General features: G+C 36.0%; 1 protein-coding gene across 7 annotated transcripts in view; it reads right to left on the reverse strand.

Annotated features, from left to right (window-relative positions):
* The window catches only part of HPSE2 (heparanase 2 (inactive)), a gene marked incomplete at its 5' end in the record, with an annotated part of 614,795 nt that overhangs the window by 438,194 nt on the left and 162,547 nt on the right, over nucleotides 1-14,054 (reverse strand). The window lies entirely within an intron of this gene.

A 14,054-nucleotide genomic window follows, 5' to 3' on the forward strand; every position in this document is an offset into this window, starting at 1 on the left:
CCACCAAACCAGTTTTACAACAAACACTAAAGGAATTTCTCTAGGCAGGAAACACAAGAGAAGGAAAAGACCTACAACAACAAACCCAAAACAATTAAGAAAATGGTAATAGGAACATACATTTCGATAATTACCTTAAATGTAAATGGATTAAATGCTCCAACCAAAAGACACAGACTGGTTGAATGGATACAAAAACAAGACCCATATATATGCTGTCTACAAGAGACCCACTTCAGACCTAGGGACACATACAGACTGAAAATGAGGGGATGGAAAAACATATTCCATGCAAGTGGAAATCAAAAGAAAGCTGGAGTAGCAATTCTCATATCAGACAAAGTAGATTTTAAAATAAAGGCTGTTACAAGAGACAAATAAGGACACTACATAATGATCAAGGGATTAATCCAAGAAGAAGATATAATGATTGTAAATATTTATGCACCCAACACAGGAGCACCACAATACATAAGGCAAATGCTAACAGCCAAAAAAGGGGAAATCAACAGTACCACAGTCATAGCAAGGGACTTTAACACTGCACTTTCAACAATGGACAGATCATCCAACATGAAAATAAATATGGAAACACAAGCTTTAAATGACACACTAAACAAGATGGACTTAATTGATATTTATAGGACATTCCATCCAAAAACAACAGAACACAGTTTCTTCTCAACTGCTCATGGAACATTCTCCAGGATAGATCATATCTTGGGTCATAAATCAAGCCTTGGTAAATTTAAGAAAATTGAAATCGTATCAAGTATCTTTGCCAACCACAACACTATGAGACTAGATATCAATTACAGGAAAAAATCTGTAAAACCTACAAACACATGGAGGCTAAACAACACATTACTAAATAACCAACAGATTACTGAAGAACTCAAAGAGGAAATCAAAAAATACCTAGAAACAACTGACAATGAAAACACGACGACCCAAAACCTATGGGATGCAGCAAAAGCATTTCTAAGAGGGAAGTTTATAGCAATACAATCCTACCTCAAGAAACAAGAAAAATCTCAAATAAACAACCTAACCTTACACCTAAAGCAATTAGAGAAAGAAGAACAAAAAAAACCCAAAGTTAGCAGAAGGAAAGAAATTATAAAGATCAGATCAGAAATACATGAAAAAGACATGAAGGAAACAATAGCAAAGATCAGTAAAACTAAAAGCTGGTTCTTTGAGAAGATAAATGAAATTGATAAACTATTAGACAGACTCATCAAGAAAAAAAGGGAAAATACTCAAATCAACAGAATTAGAAATGAAAAGGAGAAGTAACAACTGACACTGCAGAAATACAAAGGATCATGAGAGATTGCTACAAGCAACTATATGCCAATAACATGGACAACCTGGAAGAAATGGACAAATTCTTCGAAAAGCACAAGCTTCCGAGACTGAACCAGGAAGAAATAGAAAATATAAACAGACCAATCACAAGCACTGAAATTGAAACTGTGATTACAAATCTTCCAGCAAACAAAACTCCAGAACCAGAGGGATTCACAGGCAAACTCTATCAAATATTTAGAGAAGAGCTAACACCTATCCTTCTCAAACTCTTCCAAATTATAGCAGAGGTAGGAACACTCCCAAACTCCTTCTATGAGGCCACCATCACCCTGATGCCAAAACCAGACAAAGATGTCACAAAGAAAGAAAACTACAGGCCAATATCACTGATGAACATAGATGCAAAAATCCTCATCAAAATACTAGCAAACAGAATCCAACAGCACAGTAAAAGGATCATACACCATGATCAAGTGGGGTTTATCCCAAGAATGCAAGGATTCTTCAATATACACAAGTCAATCAATGTGATACACCATATTAACAAATTGAAGGAAAATACCATAAGATTATCTCAATAGATGCAGAAAAGGCTTTTGACAAAATTCAACACCCATTTATGACAAAAACCCTCCAGAAAGTAAGCATAGAGGAACTTACCTCAACATAATAAAGTCCATATATGACAAACCCACAGCCAACATCATTCTCAATGGTGAAAAACTGAAACCATTTCCACTAAGATCAGGAACAAGACAAGGTTGCCCACTCACACCACTATTATTCAACATAGTTTTGGAGGTTTTAGTCACAGCAAACAGAGATGAAAAAGAAATAAAAGGAATCCAAGTCGGAAAAGAAGAAGTAAAGCTGTCACTGTTTGCAGATGACATGATACTATACATAGAGAATCCTAAAGATGCCACCAGAAAACTACTAGAGCTAATCAATGAATTTGGTAAAGTAGAAGGATACAAAATTAATGCACAGAAATCTCTTGCATTCCTATACACTAATGATGAAAAATCTGAAAGAGAAATTAAGGAAACACTCCCATTTACCACTGCAACAAAAAGAATAAAATACCTAGGAATAAACCTACCTAAAGAGACAAAAGACCTGTGCAGAAAACTATAAGACACTGATGAAAGACATTAAAGATGATACAAACAAACGGAGAGACATACCATGTTCTTGGATTGGAAGAATCAGTATTGTGAAAATGACTCTACTACCCAAAGCAATCTACAGAGTCAATGCAATCCCTATCAATCTACCAATGGCATTTTTCACAGAACCAGAACAAAAAATTTCACAATCTGTATGGAAAGACAAAAGACCCCGAATAGCCAAAGCAATCTTGAGAAAGAAAAACAGAGCTGGAAGAATCAGGCTCCCTGACTTCAGACTATACTACAAAGCCACAGTAATCAAGACCGTATGGTACTGGCACAAAAACAGAAATATAGATCAATGGAACAGGATAGAAAGCCCAGAGATAAACCCATGCACATATGGTCACCTTATTTTTGATAAAGGAGGCAAGAACATACAATGGAGAAAAGACAGCCTCTTCAATAAGTGGTGCTGGGAAAACTGGACAGCTACATGTAAAAGAATGAAATTAGAACACTCCCTAACACCATACACAAAAATAAACTCAAAATGGTTTAAAGACCTAAATGTAAGACTGGACACTATAAAACTCTTAGAGGAAAACACAGGCAGAACACTCTATGACATAAATCATAGCAAGATTCTTTTTGATCCACCTCCTAGAGAAATGGAAATAAAAACAAAAATAAACAAATGGGACCTAATGAAACTTAAAAGCTTTTGCACAGCAAAGGAAACCATAAACAAAACGAAAAGACAACCCTCAGAATGGGAGAAAATATTTGCAAATGAAGCAACTGACAAAGGATTAATCTCCAAAATTTACAAGCAGCTCATGCAGCTCAATATCAAAAAAACAAACAACCCAATCCAAAAATGGGCAGAAGACCTAAATAGACATTTCTCCAAAGAAGATATACAGATTGCCAACAAACACATGAAAAGATACTCAACATCACTAATCATTAGAGAAATGCAAATCAAAACTACAATGAGATATCACCTCACACCAGTCAGAATGGCCATCATCAAAAAATCCACAAACAATAAATGCTAGAGAGGGTGTGGAGAAAAGGGAACCCTCTTGCACTGTTGGTGCGAATGTAAATTGATACAGCCACTATGGAAAACAGTATGGAGGTTCCTTAAAAAACTAAAAATAGAACTACCAAACAACATAGCAATCCCTCTACTGGGCATACACCCTGAGAAAACCATCATTCAAAAAGAGTCATGTACCAAAATGTTCACTGCAGCTCTATTTACAATAGTCAGGACATGGAAGCAACCTAAGTGTCCATCGATAGATGAATGGATAAAGATGTGGCACATATATACAATGGAATATTACTCAGCCATAAAAAGAAACGAAAGTGAGTTAATTGTAGTGAGGTGGATGGACCTAGAGTCTGTCATACAGAGTGAAGTAAGTCAGAAAGAGAAAAACAAATACAGTATGCTAACACATGTATATGGAATCTAAAAAAAAAAAAATTGTCATTAAGAACCTAAGGGCAGAACGGGAATAAAGACACAGACCTACTAGAGAATGGACTTGAGCACATGGGGATGGGGAAGGGTAAGCTGGGACAAAGTGAGAGAATGGCATGGACATATATACACTACCAAATGTAAAATAGCTAGCTAGTGGGAAGCAGCCACATAGCACAGGGAGATCAGCTGGGTGTTTTGTGTCCAACTAGAGGGGTGGGATAGGGAGAATGGGAGGGAGACACAAAAGGGAGAAGATATGGGGATATATGTATACATATAGCTGATTCACTTTGTTATACAGCAGGAACTAACGCACCATCGTAAAGCAATTATACTCCAATAAAGATGTTAAAAAAAAAAGTCAGATAAAGACAAATACTGTATGGTCTCACTTATAAGTGGAATCTAAAAACAAAACAAAACAAACAAACAAATGGAAAACAAACTCATAGGAAAAGAGATAAGACTTGTTGTTACCAGAGGCAGAAGGGGAGGGAGGAGTTGAAGGAATGTAGTCAAAAGGTACATGCTTCCAGTTATAAGATAAATAAGAACGGGGGATGTGATGAACAACATGATGACTGTAGCTACTACAGCTATATGATATATAAGAAAGTTGTTAAAAGAGTAAATGCTAAGAGTTCTCAACACAAGGAGAAATTTTTTGCCTTTTTCCTTTCTTTTACTTTTATTGTAGCTATATGATAAGATGGATGTTAGCTCAACTTGTTGTAGTAATCATTTCACAGTATATGTAAATTGAACCATCATGTTATATGCCTTAAACTTACACAGTGATGTGTGCCAATTATTTCTCAGTAAAATTTGGGAAAAAAACCTTCCATCTTGCAAGCCCTTTAGGATATGTACAAACAACTAACAAGACACTTTTGTGATTATAAAAGTTAAAATATGATAATTGCAGAAAATATAGACAATACATAAAGCAAAGGCAAAAAAAGGTATAAAATATAAAAATAGGGCTTCCCTGGTGGCGCAGTGGTTGGGAGTCTGCCTGCCAATGCAGGGGACACGGGTTCGAGCCCTGGTCTGGGAAGATCCCAAATGCTGTGGAGCAACTGGGCCCGTGAGCCACAATTACTGAGCCTGCGCGTCTGGAGCCTGTGCTCCGCAGCGGGAGAGGCCACGATACTGAGAGGCCCACGCACCGCGATGAAGAGTGGCCCACACTTGCCACAAGTGGAGAAAGCCCTCGCATAGAAACGAAGACCCAACACAGCCATAAATAAAAACAAAAGAACAAAAAAAATCTGAAAATATAAAAATAAATAAACCATAATTCCCACACCAGCATATAACTACTATTAATATTTTAGAGTGTTTTCTTCCAGTCTCTTTTCTTTGTTTGTTTTCAGCATTGAAAATGCATTTGTGTATGAAATTGTGTTCCTGCCTTTAATCTCACTAATCCTTACATTCACTCTTGTGCCACCTTGTCTTGTACTTGGTTTCTATGTACCAGTCACATGAATGACTAGAAAGGTAGAAACATCAAGAAATACATAAGTATGGGTACAAATGCCCTCTTATAGCCTTTTGCCTAGTAGGGGATTCCATGACTTAAAAAGATACATTAAGGGGTTTCAAAAAAGATGTGTCAAATGTCTCTTTAGATGAAGAACATCAATGGTGGCAGTTTCTAATTAAGAATTAGTCACAGAACCACAGACTGTGGGGGCTAGAAAAAGGCTTCAGAAATGCCTTTATAGACTGGAGACCATAGGTCAAGATAAAGTTAATGACTTAGCAAAGAATACTCATTAGGAACAGCAGGGTCTATTATCTAGATTCAAAGCCAGATGGAGATTAAATATTTCACATTATAATGTAAGTCAATGGGAAACAGGTGAATATTCACACAATTTGAGAAAATCATGTCTATTATTAAATGAGGAACACTTGCATAGCTCAAAATGAATCCACATGAAAGTTTTTCCCCATCCCAGTGCCCATCCAGGGACTTGTGACCATCATCTTCCTGAATTTTGATTTTGCTCTTCTCTCAGCCACCAAGTCTTTTCTAATTTTGTGTGTTTTATTCTATATTTCAGTTATTTTCTATTTCCCTTCTTGTGAATGTGTAATATAAGCAATCCCTATTTCAAAATTTCTGAGCAGAGACCTAAGCTCTTTGGAATAAAATAGCTGCTATACATTATCAATAAATGAGTTTATTGAAAGTGGAATTAGATTGAGGTACTTGATATTCCTTGGCATTACTTTAATTTTGGCCTTTTTCCTAGCTAATAACTTGATTATTGTTTTAATAATAACTTAGAAACCATATCATCTGCAAGTATCAGCATCTGACACTGCCATATTGCTAATTACACTTGATTTCTTAAAGCACCTTCCACTGTATTCCTCTCGTCTGGTTTTCCCACCCTCTAATCACTCTACCACTACTTCAGGTACCGCCCCGCACTTTTTCCCTCTAGATCTTAGTATTCCCCAAGGATTTGTTCCCAGTCCTCTGTTCTTCTCTATTAGGTGTGTGTGCGCGTGGTACGGGGGGGGGGGGAACCTTCCTCTTCTTCCCTTCTAGGTTCTTTGGCTGGTCTAATAATTAAATTGACATAAAACAGATTAACAAGAGAAAAACAAACTTAATTTTGTACATATGGAAGCCCATAAAAATATGAACAAAGAAGTGACCAAAGTAGCCAGCTTTTATACATTTCAGACAAGAAAACAAATTTGTGGAGGACTGATGAGAACAAAGGAGTTTGGGTTTGGGGTAGCAAACTAATGAAAAAGTAACAAAGTTCATTTATATAGCTTTCTCGACCCTAAATTCCCTATGTTTGGTGGTAAGGGATGCTTTTTACCCTCCTGGTACAGGAAGGGTACCTTTCATATGGAAGATTTATTTCCTGCTTTCAGAGGGACAAAGGAAGTTCAGGTGTCCTTCTTGCACCAGCCGTTTCTTAAGTAACTTTAATCCAAAATAATCAATAAGCTAAAGTGGCATATTTTACTCCCCTTCACTATCCAATCTTTTCTACTAGAGAATTCTTCTGCATTCATGACATTTGCTACCTATTTATCAGTCAATTACTAATTAAATCTCTCAAGCTCTGACTTCTCTCTCAAATTCCAGTCACATCTTCTTAAGCTGCCCGCAGAACATGTCCAATTATATGTCTTGCTAGCATCATATAAATAATCCAATTTCATGACACTTTCCCCAAAATCAATATCAATCCCTGGTTTCTTTTTCTTTTTTAATAGAGGTAAACCATTCACCTATAGATGACTCAAAATCTTGGAATCACCTGTGGCTTCTCTTTCCAGCTCATTATATTTAATCCTCACCAAGTACTGTTGATTCTTCCTTGCTTCTCTTCCTAATATTCGTAACTTGCTTCCCCTGTTTCCAGTTTCCAGATAGGGCCACATATTATTTCAACTCTTCCATTTCTCACCTACACTGCACATGCCTACTAGAATAATCTTGCTAAAATATTACTTTCATCATGAAATTCCCATGATCAAAAAAAATCACTAAAGATTTTTTAAGATACTGTTGCCTAAAAAAATAAAGTTCAGATTCCACATTCAGGTCCTCTACAGTCTATTTCTAACCCAAGATTATTATTTTGGGACTGTCTGTAAGAAGTAGCATGGGGAAGTAGAAAGAGAACTAGAATCTAAGTAAGAGTTAAAATTCCAGTTTCTGGTACTTGCTAGTTGTGTGATCTTGGGCAAGTCACTTAACCTCTATGAATCTCAATTTCCTTATCTAGAATATAAAGATAAGTAATAGTATTTTCATACAGCTGGGTTAAATGCAAATTAGGTAAACAAATATTAATATGCTTGATACACAGTAGGCATTCAAAGCCATTTGAATCTGAATATAAGGTCTTTTCTATCTCTAAAGTTCAATAATTCTCTTCCCCAATCAGTCTCTCCACTCCAGTCCAACTCCCATATTCACCTCTCCCAAATAGGAATTCTTCCATTTTCTTGTGCCCCTCTTCAACATCTACACCAATATTAGCAACCTTCAAATTCTTTTCAAAACCTACCTGTTCTGTAAAGTCCATAACAAAAACCTCAGCTAAAAACAGTCACTGCCTCTTTTAAGCACTCAGGTCTCTTAATTTATTAGCTGTTTTGTATCATAAGCTTTTCATGTACTCAGAATGTATCATCCTGGCAATATTACATGCTCCTTGAGGGCCACTACTCTGCATTGTTCCTCTTTGTATCTCTCAGCATTTATTCAATCATTTATGGAAAGTCCTCTTTGATGAGGACTGGATTATACTGAGTTCTAAAGGATGAGTAGACGTTGACGAGGCAAAGAGAGGGAGGGAAAGCTTCAGGCAGAAGGAATAGCTTGTGTGAAGGTCCTGAGGCAGAAACAGTTTGACCATTAAAGTAACAGAAAAAAGAGATGAGGTAGAGAAACAGAAAGAGACCAGACTGAAACACAGTAATGTGGGAGAAAAGGGGAAGCAGTTGCTTCCCCTCAGCATATTCTACCAAAGTGCCATTTTTTAAGGTACTAATAATATATTAAATTACAGCTGTTAATACTACAATGAAAAGACTTCAAAGATAGCAATATGAAAGCTGCTAGGGTGACAAAAAGAGTAGTTAAATGGTGCTTTTTTGAAGTGTAGCTTTTCTATCAACCAATGGCCAGCCTCCCTTGGTCCACTCCCTCCCTAATCCTCTCCCCATCTCAGCTGACATTTAAATCCTTCCAGGCTGGGATTCAGATCAAGCTGAGCTCTCCCAGACTATGAGAAACAAGTTAGAGTTTTATGCAAGGGAGTGTATGATCTTGCTTGCATTCTAATAAGATCATCCTCTGCCACGTGAATCATGCTTTATAGGAGAGAGCAGTTAGAAGAAAGTGGGAGACTCCAAACTGGTTTCTTCTGAGTTTTAGCCAAGAGTTCCATGGAGACTTAAGCTCAAAAAGATGATATGGATACTAGAGCTAGTTGTAAACCAAAAGGCAACAGAATATCCCAGAAACAGCTTAGCACATATTACCATATTAGGCCCACCCCAGCCGTGTCCCAAATATGGTTCTGTATTGGAGTTTATGACATTGTAGAGCGCTATAACACAGACACAAAGAAGTGATATTTTCTTCTCTCCACTTAAGTCACTGGAAGTCTTCCTTCCATAGGTTTCCCCTTATCTAACCCTTCAGGTATTGCAATGTGAACTGTCTCCAGACCATCTGAGGTTGTAACTTCCCTATGCTCTGTCTCAGGACAAATACAGACCTTTCTGGGAAAGTCTGAGGAAAGCCCATGAGATATTTGTACATTTTATTTAGTTTTTCAAGTGGAAAAAACAATAGACATTTCCCTGTTTAAAAGGAAAAAAAAACAAATCTGTTGACTCTTACACACAAATAATTCAAACCAGCTGACCTTCAAAATGTCAAACTTCACATGTGGTCAAGCCTCAGACAGACTCTAAGCTAAGTTTGGAAAAAAAAATAATTTAAATAATGAACTGGTAAAGCAAATAAAGTAAAATATTTGGATGATGATTCAGTTGAGTAACCACTAGTGACCCCAAACCGCCACTTGTTATGGATAGATGCCTTGTTAAGATTTTTAACTTGGGAGAGTTCAGAAACAACCCAATTATGGTGGGTGTCTTTCCAAATTGACCAGAGGCTAGAAGCAAGATGAGAAAGAGTACCTGATCCACTCAAGATTGAAATTCTGAGGTCTTTGGGAATACTAGAAACAAGTCTATCACACACTCAATTCATTTACTCCTGGCTTGAATAATCATTTTTTCAGATTAGGGACTAAAACCTTTGTAGGACTGAAAAATTATGGACTCCCCCCCCCTCCCTATACATCTTCCACCATGTGATTCAAAATAAAACCAACACCAACCTGTAAAGGAAAAAAAAAGTGTAAGAAAGCTGAACAAATTTCTGATTTCCCCCATGGTGGCCACTTTTATACTTTCAAAAAATATATTATTAGTTTTTAAAACCTGGTGCACCTATTTTCACTAGCACCCTAAGCATATGTTTAGTTTGCCTTTGGGGTAATCAGCACTGTCTGGATCCCCATAGCTACACTATTTGGGTTTCTTATCATTAAAACTCCCTGACTTTTATGAAGTAACTATTGTGGAAACTCTTTTTTTTTTTTTTTTGCATAAATCAAAGTCACTTTACATTACTAGACAATTGACTATCTGCAATTAAAAGAGGAGAGAGAGAGAGAGAATATGACTTCTCAGTGAGACTCCTGTTGGGTCTTTTCATCCCTCACACAACAAACTACTCAAGGGTAAGCATGACATATATGTTTATGCACCATGAAAAATTTATCTTGGCTTATGGAAAACTGTAAAGCCAAGTTTACATAAGTCAAGTCTTAGTAACCCGAGGACTTTCTGCACTAACCTTTCCTTTTTCCACCTGCTCTTCAGTATCAGAAAAAAAAAAATCCACTGTTCATTTGTAGTTCAGATAGCTAATGGTTGCATTGGTCTGATGCCCGTACCAACTATGTTTTTGCCCACTTCCCCCATCCATAGGAAAGGAAAAATCCCATAAGCCTCAAGGTGGCAAATGGACAAGTCTGCACTTTAACCTTCTTTATGTTCCTGTCTTTATCTTTCCAGGTAAGTGTTTATGTTTTGTCCTTATTTGAGGTTAACTAAGAAGCAGCATGATGTGGTTTCTAGAAAGTACCGTTGATTGAAGACAGAATACATTATGACATTCTGAAGACAGAATAATGTCCCCCTATTGCCTTCAGCCCCTGACGAGTGATATGAGGGTTTGCATTAGAGTGACCTCAAAGGCCCCTTGCAACTCTGATATTTTATTATTACAGGATGTTCTCTGGCTCAATGAAGTCAAGGATAGGGTTAGATTAGTGTAAAATTAACGATTTGGTAACCCTGCACAAAGTGGGCTAATACTAAAAAGCATGCTGATTTAAGCAATGTACTCTTTTCTCTTATCATTGCATCTCTTGAATCCAGGACTTAACATAAATAACTGGCTTGAAACAGACTTTTTTGATTGTCACAAGTATCTGAAACCACCTTGTAAATTTCTTGGGTGAAAGAGCATTATTCTAGGACCAGAATGTGTAGAGGCAAATGGTCACAAAACATGTCACATTTGTGAAATGAAATAAATTCCTGATGGCATGGAGCTCAGGGTGCTTGAGGAAACGGATGAAGCAAAAAGATATAGTCAGAAGAAATCATGTGCATGTTAAGTTTTAAAATGTCATTTTCCCCCTAAAAGCTTAAATGGAGCCAATAAAGCATTTAGTCATGGAAGTAATCAAATTTGTATTTTACAAAGCCTCTGATTTAATTAAAACAGTTTGTGATATGATGTGCAGAGCCACCAAAATGGAGAGGCTATATTTATTTCCCTGATTCAGAGCAGTTTAAAACATGGAGATAACTGTAAGGAACATAAGATCACTGAAAAATAATTAGTTGTATTCATTCATCCATCCATTCTACTCATTTAACTAACAAAAATTTACCTACTGCTTACTACTATGTGCCAGGCACCAGAGTTACAAAGACTAACAACAACAACAAAATTCATTCTTTCAAACAATATATAATTTGTAGGGGAATTATGGACGATTTTATTTTTTATTTTTAATTTCTGTTATTGTTTTTGTTGTTTATTTTACTTGTGATCTCAAGTTCAGAGGGTAGAATTAATTATACTCAGTTCATGACACATTACCATCAAGGATCTTTGCAAAGCCCCTCTCTTATTGCATTTATTTTTTTATTTCTCTTTATACCCATACTACATTAAAGTCCCCCTATCCTGAACACAGACAACCACTTAATTTTGTTTTATATATTTTTCTTTGCACATGCTTTTATAAATGTGTATTATCCTGTGAGCATGTATCTTTAATTCACATAAATGGTATTGTTATATCACTATTTCTTTCACAATGTTTTTATGATCCATCCCATGTTGCTATGTATAACGACAAACTGGTTGCTTTTAATTGTTGCATAATACTCTTTGTACTCATTTTACCTATGCACCTTTCCAGTAGTGAACACCCAAATCACTCCACCTTTCTCCACCACAAAAACAGCTGCAGTGAATACCCTAGTACATGCCCCTTTATGAATCCACATGAGAATTTCAATGGGAGTAAAAACACAGGAGTGGAATTTCAAAATAAGAGAGGAAGAATACTTTTCATTTGCTCTCCATAACATCTATCCCAGTCTACAGTCCCACTAGCACTGCACGAGGGTTCCTGTATCCCTCACGTGCCAACACTTGGCTTTGTTAAACTTTCTAACTTTGCCAGTCTAGTATGTAGAAAGTAATAGCTCATTGTTTTTACAATGTGTGTCTTCAAAATTACTAATGATTTTGAGCACATGTTTATTAGCTTTTAGGTTTTTCTCCTAAGTAGATTTTCTGTACCTTCACTTATTTTCCTCTTCTTGTTGATTCCAGGAGTATACCCAAAATATTGATCTTTTGTTGATTATAGACTTTGCCAATATATTTTCTCCTTCTATTATCTTTCAATTTTGGCCCTGGAGGGTTCATTGCACAAAAATCCTTAATTTTAATTTATCAGTGTTTCCTTTATGGGTTATGTTTAAAATTTGTTAAGAAGTCATTTATTGAGCCCTTAGATCACACAGATATTCACTTAAACTTTCTTCTATTAATCTAATAGACTTATCTTTCACATATAGGCCCATAGATTTGTGGTGCCACCTTATCACATATAAGTAACACATACACACGGGTCTTTCCCTGAGATCTCTATTCTGCTCCATTGAGCTGTTTATATGACACTGCATCATTATTCATGCAATAAATAAAACAACTTTGCTACTGTCTTTCCTTCTTTCTCTCTTCTGTTAGTTAGCTCAAAGGACCCCCTAAACCCCTATCCCAAAAAGCTTATTATTTCCAGCAGAAGGAAGACAACCATCCTAGTTCTATTTAATCAAGTCCTACCCCTAATCAGCAACACAGAAAATATTTTAGTTCCCAGAAATATAGTCCCATTTAATGCAGTTATCTCTTAATGTATTTATTAGATACATATTTTGGGGGACAACCCCATGTGGGCATGTTCTTTGTTTAGAGATCAAAAACATTTTTGATACAAATGATCATTTTTTTAAGATAATAAATTTATATATTAATTCCTAAGTCATGTGATAGTAACACCATTGTGTTGAATTGCATATATATTCTAGATTTCACTAAGCAACCAAAAAACAAAAAATCTGTGAATTTTTTTTCTTACGAAGCCTCCAGTGACTTCCACTGTACAATATAATTTTGTAATAATTTGTACAAATCAAGTGAGAATGATAATAAACTACATTAATAAACTATAAACTTAAGGTTTATTGTGCCTTCCATCAATCAGTAGCTATAGTAATAACCCTTGCCAAGAAAGCCCTCAACAAAGTAGTAACACAAAATTGACAGTGTTTGTAATTTTCTACATTTTGAGCTATATAACCATAATTACATGTCAAAATTACCTTAATTGATAAGCAATCTTCCATCTAGATCAACTGCAAGTCACAACTTTGATACAAAGAAAGAAATATCTTTCAGAAGAAAGCTGCCATCCAAACTCATACACTAATTTCAGAATATCCCTCCCATGTATCACCATCTGATAATGTTCAAAGAATTTCCTGCTCACAAATGACTTTGTTTCTGAAGGTAAATTCTTATGTATAGTAAAGATACTGCCTCCAAAGTAAAATACCCAGGCCTACAAAACTTTAAAAAGCATCTGCTGTATAAATAGTACTTCTGAACTAGATGGTCTTGATCACATCTTAGTAATAACAAAAGGTAAACTTCAAATTTGCCTTACCAAGTGTGAACAAGTTCTAAAAACAAGAATGTAGCATTTTGCCAAGAGTAAAAATAAGGGCCTTGTGTTTTTCATTGGAATTTTTCAGAAGGATATTTGGGTAATGTCTTTAACCTTCCTTTCTATGTTTCTGTATTTTGCAAATTTCCTCTAATGAGCAAAATAAACAAAAAATGAAATAATTTCTTTAAAAAAACTGTATTCATCCTGATCATCTTCCGTATCCCCACCACCAACACTACCAAA

This window comes from Balaenoptera borealis (genome assembly GCF_965194805.1).
Source record: "Balaenoptera borealis genome assembly, chromosome: 10".
In the NCBI taxonomy this organism is placed as follows: domain Eukaryota; kingdom Metazoa; phylum Chordata; class Mammalia; order Artiodactyla; family Balaenopteridae; genus Balaenoptera; species Balaenoptera borealis.